Source organism: Bubalus kerabau, chromosome 6 (assembly GCF_029407905.1).
Source record: "Bubalus kerabau isolate K-KA32 ecotype Philippines breed swamp buffalo chromosome 6, PCC_UOA_SB_1v2, whole genome shotgun sequence".
NCBI lineage: Eukaryota > Metazoa > Chordata > Mammalia > Artiodactyla > Bovidae > Bubalus > Bubalus kerabau.
The window spans coordinates 48,219,767-48,227,936 of record NC_073629.1 but is presented as its reverse complement, the minus strand read 5'-3'; the positions used below and the strand labels follow the sequence as shown (position 1 = coordinate 48,227,936).

Genomic DNA, 8,170 nt, shown 5'->3' with positions numbered 1-8,170 from the left:
ATAAGCATTTCAAATTCAAAGTTTTCATAGTATTATACTATAGGTTTTTTTTTTTTTAATAATTCTATCTGTAGTTATGGATTCTAGCTGCTGTAGATTTATGCTTTGATGGACTTCCCTGGTGGTTCAGATGGTAAAGAATCTGCCTGTAATGCAAGAGATCTGGGTTCAATCCCTGAGTCAGGAAGCTCTCCTGGAGAAAGGAATGGCTACTCACTCCAGAATTCTTGACAGGAGAATTCCATGGACAGAGGAGACTGGTGGGCAACAGTACATGGGGTCACAAAGAGCTGGACACAACTGAGCAACTAGCACTTTCACTTGCTACTGAGTTAGAAGTGACACCTTTTATTTCTATGCTTTTAGTAGTTAGCCTTCAAATTTTAATATAACAAGTAACTTTTAAATTTAATCATATTCCCTATCTACTCGGAAACTTGCACAGATCTTAATGCATTAACTCAAAACTCATTCAGTTTTACATGTGTTGCTTGATATTTTATTTTCACAAAAGCAATTACTTGAATTACCTCATGCCATCAATAATTGTTTGAATGTGCCTGTATTTAACTAAGTTATCTGCCTCATACTGTTTCTAATATTTCACTCCTTTATATTTCTAAATTTTCTTCTTCCTGTTTCTCACATCTCACTCCTTCCATTTCAGTTTCTTCTTCGTAAAAGTACTTTTTTTTTTTTTTAGGATCTCTTTTTGTGAGGATTTATGAATGAAATAATGCCTAACAATCTTTGTCAAACAGTGGTTTATGTTATACTGACTCTTGGATGAGAACTTAACCATATAAAGTTTATAGTGGCAGCTAGCTTTCTCTCTAAATTTTAGAGTTATTATTCTGACATCTTCTGAATATTATTAATGCTTTTTATTTAGGATATTACAGTTTTACTCTAACTGTATCTACTGTGGATTTATTTATTTACTACTTAATATATTGTTTTATTTAATTCTACTCTGGTAATATGTTTATTACATTAACAATGAAATTAAAGTGTTAGTTGCTCAGTCATGTCCAATTCTTTGAGACCCTATGGACTGTAGCCTGTCAGGCTCCTCTGTCCATGGAATTCTCCGGACAAGAATACTGAAGTGAGTAACCATTCTCTCCTCCAGGGGATCTTCCTGACTCAGGAATCAAACCCAGGTCTCCTGCATTGCAGGCAGATTCTTCACCATCTGAACCACCAGGTAATTAAAAACAAAAAATTAAATTAAAAGATAAATTAAATGTATTAATTAAACAAATTTAAATAAATAAAATTAAAGTGATTAAAATAATTTTCTTTAATGAAGAATTACCTATTATCTATAATTTTCCTCTTATAATGTTGTTGATACACTAATAACAATAGATCCTTTATTTTAGAAATAATGATCTAAAACAAAGTTAGTAGCTCATGGATTGACTATAAATTGGAAATGATCATAAAGTATTTAGTGAAAATTGATTCAGTCTCTGAGCTAAACATTTTTTGCTTCTGTTATTTTTGCTCATTTTTTCCTTATAACGGATTATAATTATAATCCATGTGGATATTAAAAAAAAATAATAATCATTCATATGCTACAATCTATTAAGTGATTACCCTGTTCAGACATTGTTATACATGTCCCATGTATGTTATCTAATTCAATCACAGAATTCTCCTGTATTATTAGTATTAATTGCACCAGTTTTTTAGACAAGAGAACTACACTGTGACTTACCCAAGGTCACACTGTTGCTAAGCAATGGACCCAGGATTTGAGTACAGGTTTATTTGAATTAAAACATGTGCTCTTAAACCTCTGGGATCATATAGCCTACAGAGAAAGGACATATTTCAAAAAAACAGTAATTAGCATATAATAGTGTGTAATTTAAAAAAAAATGTAACTTTGTGTAAAAATAGGTCTGGCTTTTCTATTTGGCTTCTGGGAGGCTTCTCAGTCTTTGGAATGCCGAGTCTGATAGGGTTGCTTTTGTTTGCTTGTGGTCATGCTGCATAGATCAGCAATCTCATTCAGCTAGGTACTTGGGTTAATCAGTCACCTGGAGACTGAGACACATCATTTTGGCAGTCAGTCAATCATGCCTACATGATGGAGCCCCAGTTACAACTCTGGACCCTAGTCTTGGGAGAGCTTCCTTGGTTGGCAATAGTCCACGCATACTATCTCACACTGATGCCAAGAAATTAACATTCCATGAGGAGGGGACAAAGGAAGTTCCATGTTTAATACTTAAATATTTTTTAATATAAATGAAAGTTGCTCAGTTGTGTCTGACTCTTTGCAATGCCAAATATATTACATGTGTGTGTTTGGGCTAAGGGGCTTCAGCTGAGTCCAACTCTTTGAGACCCTATGGACTGTAGCCCACCAGGCTCCTCTATCCATGGGATTCTCCAGGCAAGAATACTGGAGTAGATTGCCATGCCCTCCTCCAAGGATGTTCCTGACCCAAGGATTGAACCTGCGTTTCTTAAGTCTCCTGCATTGGCAGGCACTTCTTTACCACTAGCACCACCTGAGAAGACACTACATACATGGTATAAGTGCCACCAAAACAAAACAAAGATACCAATTAAATATGCTATAACATGCCATTAATTGTATGACACATCCTAAAGTTAGAGACATTAACAGTATCTTAGAATCAATAAAATGTGATAGACTATTTAGGATACAGTCCTAAACTAAGTGTGGTCAATGTGTTAAAAATTTCAAAGCCAGGAGTAAAGAAAAAATATAACTGATAGAAATGGCAAGAAACAATATCAGAGAAGTAACTTGAAAGAAAGTGAAAGTGTTAGTCTCAGTTGTCTGACTGTGTGTGACTCCACCAAGCTTCTCTGTCCACGGGATTCTTCTGGCAAGAATACTGGAATTGGTTGCCATTCCCTTCTCCAGGGGATATTCTTGACCCTGGGATCAAAAGTGGATCTTCTGCATTGCAGGCAGATTCTTTACCATCTGAGCCACCAGGGAAGTCCTGAAGAAACTAGAAAGTGAAAGTGAAAGTCACTCAGTCATGTCTGACTCTTTGCCACCCCATGGACTGTACAGTCCATGGAATTCTCTAGGCTAGAATACTGGAGTATTCTAGGGGATCTTCCCAACTCAGGGACTGAACACAGGCCTCCTGCACTGCAGGTAGATTCTTTACCAGCTAAGCCACGAGGGAAGCCCAAGGGAAGTAACTAGAGGTGAGCATTAAATATTCACTATGTACCATGCCTTCTGATAAGAGCCTTATATAAAATATGTCTCCTGAACTGTAAGGGAAGAAATTTGTGTTATTTTAACTCTGCCCCCACCCACCCTGCCAAAGTATGTCTTTCAATGATCAGAGCAACTTCAAAGTATACTATAACATAGAGAAATTGAGAAACTACAAAGAGAGAAATATATAGAAATACAAAGAATATACCCAATTTCCCAAGGTCAGAGATTTATTGATTTGGGAGACTAAAACTTTAGGTCTTTCTGATACTAAAATACATATTAAAATGTTTAGACTTTACTTATATAGAGACTGTAAAAAGGGATGTGGCAAGGTGTTATTTCTCTTTGTGTTAACATAAGTTTTGTAGTACTGGAAAAGACTGGGAATAAAAAGACTGGTGATTTTTCTATTGGCCTGAGCTGCTCTTTTGCAGCCTTCAACTAAGAAACGATATAAGTTTAGACAGGAAAAAAAAAAAGATTTAGGGAAATAACAACAATGACTCCAAGGTTTCTAAATTCTTAATTATGATGATTAGAGTCACAAAACATTTGGATTGAAGGTGAATTATGACTTAAAATTCAAATATTTTATTTCAGTTGAGCTAGCTCAAATGTGTCAGGGCCTAATGGATGTACATTCAGATATCATCAGTGTATAAAAGCAAGGGAATTCCAAAAAAAGATCTATTTCTGCTTTATGGACTGTGGACTGTGTGGATCACAACAAACTGGAAAATTCTTAAACAGATGGGAATACCAGACCACCTTACCTACCACCTGAGAAAGCTGTATGCAGGTAAAGAAACAACAGCTAGAACCGGACATGGAACAATGAACTGGTTCAAAATTGGCAAAGGAGTACATCAAAGCTATATATTGTCACCCTGCTTATTTAACTTACATGCAGAGTACATCATGTGAAATGCCAAGCTAGATGAATTACTAGCTGGGATCAAGATTGCCGAGAGAAGTATCAACAGCTTCAGATGTACAGATGATACCACTTTAATGGCAGAAAGTGAAGAGGAACAAAAAAGCCCCTTGATAAAAGTGAAAGAGGAAAGTGAAAAAGCTGGCTTAAAACTCAACATTCAAAAAACTAAGATCATGGCATCTGGTCCTATCACTGCATGGGAAATAGATGGGGAAAATGTGGAAACAGTGTCAGATTTAATTTTCTTGGGCTCCAAAATCAATGCGGATGGTGACAGCAGCCGTGAAATTAAAAGACACTTGCTCCTTGGAAGAAAAGCTGTGACCAACCTAGACAACATACTAAAACACAGAGACATTACTTTGCCAACAAAGGTCCATCTAGTCAAAGCTATGGTTTTTCCAGTAGTCATGTATGAATATGAGAGCTGGATCATAGAGAAGGTTGAGCACCAAAGAATTAACACTTCCGAACTGTGGTGCTGGAGAAGACTCTTGAGAGTCCCTTGGAAAGCAAGGAGATCAAATCAGTCAATCCTAAAGGAAATAAATCCTGAATATTCATTGGAAGGATGGATGCTGAAGCTGAAGCTCCAATACTTTGGCCACCTGATGCGAAGAGCTGACACATTGAAAAAGATCCTGGTGCTGGGAAAGATTGAGGGCAAGAGGAAAAGAGGGCAACAGAGGATGAGACTGTTGGATGGCATCACTGACTCAATGGACATGAGTTTGAGCAAACCCAGGGAGATAGTGATGGACAGAGAAGCCTGGCCTGCTACAGTCCATGGGGTCACAAAGATTCAGACACGACTTAGCGACTGAACAACAACAAGTATGTGTACAGGTTGAGGATATCCAAATGAGTGAAATCACAAGGACAACTTCTAGAGACAGAGAAAAGGATTAAGGTCAGATCCCTAAAGAAGACCAACATGCAAGAGGCAAACATAAGACACTCCTATAGCTGTCAATAGAAAGGTAGAAAGAAGACTGTCCTGCTGACATACAGGAAAAGGGAAGCCAACAGCAATGGTGCCACAGCGGAGGGATTTAGGGCAAGAATTACAAGTATGTCATTAAACCTGGCAACAGTATTCACTAATTAGTGACCAGAATGAGATGAGTTCATTGATGAAGACCAAAAATACACTATAATGAGTTTAAAAGGGTGTGTCCGTTTTTGTAGTGCTTTAAAACAATATCTATTTTCGGCTCACAGTTCTGTGGGACAGTCATTTAGACCAGGCTCAGAGGGGAGATTTTTCAGGGCTCAGTTGGACCCATGCTGGTTTTAGTCAGCTTCTCATCAGCTTCCCGTGGCTATCAGCTGGGATGATGGCCGGCCATGCGTTTCTCAGCACCCAGCAGGCCAGCCTAGATCCGCTTACACAGCAGCTCTGAAAGGACCCAAGACAGTGAGCAGATGCATGTAAGGACTGGAGATCCAGGTGTGGACAGCACGCTATCATCATTGTCCTGCTCTACTGGCCAATCTCAAGGGCAGCCAGATTTCAGAAGAGAGGAAATGGATCTGACCTCTTGATGGGAAGAATGACAAAAGTACTGCAAAAGGATACAGAGCTAGATGTAGAGCTGTGGCCAGTTTCACAAGCTACTACAGAGAAGGATGTGAGGAAGTCAAACAAATATTGCCTCTCTGCCGGGGTCCAGCCCCAGCTGATCCAGGGTATTCGAAGGAGAGACGGCATAGGCGAGGGTCAGGGAACAACTGCTTAATTACACTTTAATTAAGGATACAAAGAGTAATAGAATGAGGATAGCTCAGTAGGAAAATTCAGTGGAGAAAAGAGGCTGAGTAGCTTGGTTTATGCGGGAGACCAATAAAACTTCAAGACAAGAAGTTTGCACCACTTACGTAGGCCGCAGGCGTCCTCCCGTTCTCCCGAAGGAGAGGAGACACTGAGGCCTCCCCAGTCGGATCTTAGAAGCCCAGGCATAATTAGCAAGCATGGCGGGTTCCGCGCTCCAGATGGAGACTCAGCCGGAAGTTGAAAGAGAAAGCGACATGGGGAGACCAAGTTTTGGTGAACAAGGCCCGCCCTTTATTTTCCAAAGTAGTTTTTATACCTTAAGTTATGCATAGAGGATAATGGGGGAAGGGATGGAGTCATGCAAGGACAGCAGTTCCTGGTCCTAATCGAAGCCAGGCTTTCAAACTTATCATATGCAAAAGTTCAGGTGATTGACATCATCTTCTTGCCCGGAGGCCTGTTAACATTTTAAGAAACTTATTTTTCTCTAAAGGTGATTATTCCAAAGTCAGGCACCAGCCTTCCAAAAAGCATTAGACAAAGCTGCATTTTACATTTCTATACACCCATTATATCAATCAATACACTGCCAAGGACACAGTAGGTAAGGAGTATGGAGACTTAGCAGCAAACTGGCTCAACAAGTGAAAAAACCCTTCACCAATACAATTTCTAATTAATCTTTTAACTACTCAAAGGAATCTGTGTTTAGGCAGTTTAGAACATCTCCTGCCTCTCACAGTTGGGAGGCTCTGAACAATCACATGTGGCCGGAAAAACCCATTCAGGCAGGCTAGAGGATTTCCAAAGGAGTTTGTAGGTTGAAACACTGTCACATCCAAGAATTATTAACTGGAGCTGTGAGCTAACTCTCTTTTCAGAGAGAGGTAGTGGGGGACAGCCCCCCGTAAAGTCAGAGGTGTAGGTGAAAGCACAAAGCAGAAAGTAGGCAGACTCTGGTTTTGGGGGTAGATGCTCGAGAATTTCCAGGGGGACTCCTGAGGCTCGATCCCGCCTTTGCGTATGCCGAGCCTCCTTCCTCATGACCTTTGTCATGGGCGGAGTGCCTCACGCTGGCTCCCGGCAGTGATAGAATTCCAGTTGAGCTATTCCAGATCCTCACTCAATATGCAATATGCCGGCTCCCAGCACCTCTCCTTGTCAATTAAGTGATGATGAGGAAGTAGTGCAGAACCTTGAAGGAAAAGGAAGCATTTGGCAGGGCTTTTATTCTATAATCAGGAAATTAAGTTTTTAAGTTCTAAATCTTTAAGATTTTTGTCTCTAGCTTCTTTTGGCACTTGTGCTCATCATTCTCATCCATCTTGCTTTTAGCTGCAAGTCACCACAAACACTATCTCTTCCCAAGTTTGGAAATGACTGAATATGAATACTGATTTGAAGAAATAGATCAGAATGAGGCATTTTATTTGACCTGGTAAGACTTATTTCTGCCAAATGCCATTTTCCAATTTGTCACTGGAGTAATTTTTCTGAACTGCCTTTTTGACTTTGTTGGTTTAGGTCTTTAGAGAAACAGACATCACTAAAGGATTGTAAGTGCAAGTAAATTATTGGGGGAACACTAAACTTAGGATTTTCTACATATACTTTAGTAAATGATCACGGGGATATGAATAGTGTCCCATCAACATTTCAATTTGATCACTATAGGCATTTAAACTAGCCATTGGCACAAAGATCATCTGCTATAAGTCTTGATTTTGGGAGCACTATTTTACAAACTGGCCAGGGATGCAGGATTAGAGTCCCCATGCAATAAGAATCCATTTCTTTCTACATATCACTAGTTAGTATTCAAGCACAGGGCTTCTTTGTTTATGATGTCATCATAAAGCACCATTTTCTGGTAGAAGAATTTAATGATACTTGTTGAGATACAAATTTAATGACACATTGAAAAATGAGAATTTTGTATCAGCAAGAGATTGCACTCTCTCACAAAGGCTAGCACCATATTGCTAGTGATTAATAAAAACAGCAAATGACAAACAGTTGTACATGTTACAAGTAAATATGGTGCTTTTTGCTCCAAAAGTCATCAAGCAGAAGGAAAAATTGGTCTCGGCATGCTATAAGATGACCATTAATTTTTAATAGTGTCAATGTTTATTAGTGACAGATAATTGGCTTTAAGTGTCTTATGAATAATAAATAAATCAGGTGAGTATCTGGTGTCTGCCACAAGTGTATGTTCAAGGCCAGTGGAGCT

General features: G+C 39.0%; 1 long non-coding RNA gene across 2 annotated transcripts; it reads right to left on the bottom strand.

The window, feature by feature from the left end:
- Positions 1 to 1,029: 1,029 nt before the first annotated feature.
- On the bottom strand, positions 1,030 to 7,066 carry LOC129655090 (uncharacterized). 2 transcript variants are annotated; one of them, XR_008715754.1, is made up of 3 exons: positions 6,042 to 6,933; positions 1,727 to 3,002; positions 1,030 to 1,195 (listed from the first exon to the last, which is right to left on the bottom strand). It is a non-coding gene; the product is annotated as an uncharacterized LOC129655090 (long non-coding RNA). The 2 variants fall into 2 exon arrangements; XR_008715755.1 differs by lacking the exon at positions 1,030 to 1,195 and having other exon boundaries at positions 2,551 to 3,002; positions 6,042 to 7,066.
- Positions 7,067 to 8,170: the final 1,104 nt, after the last annotated feature.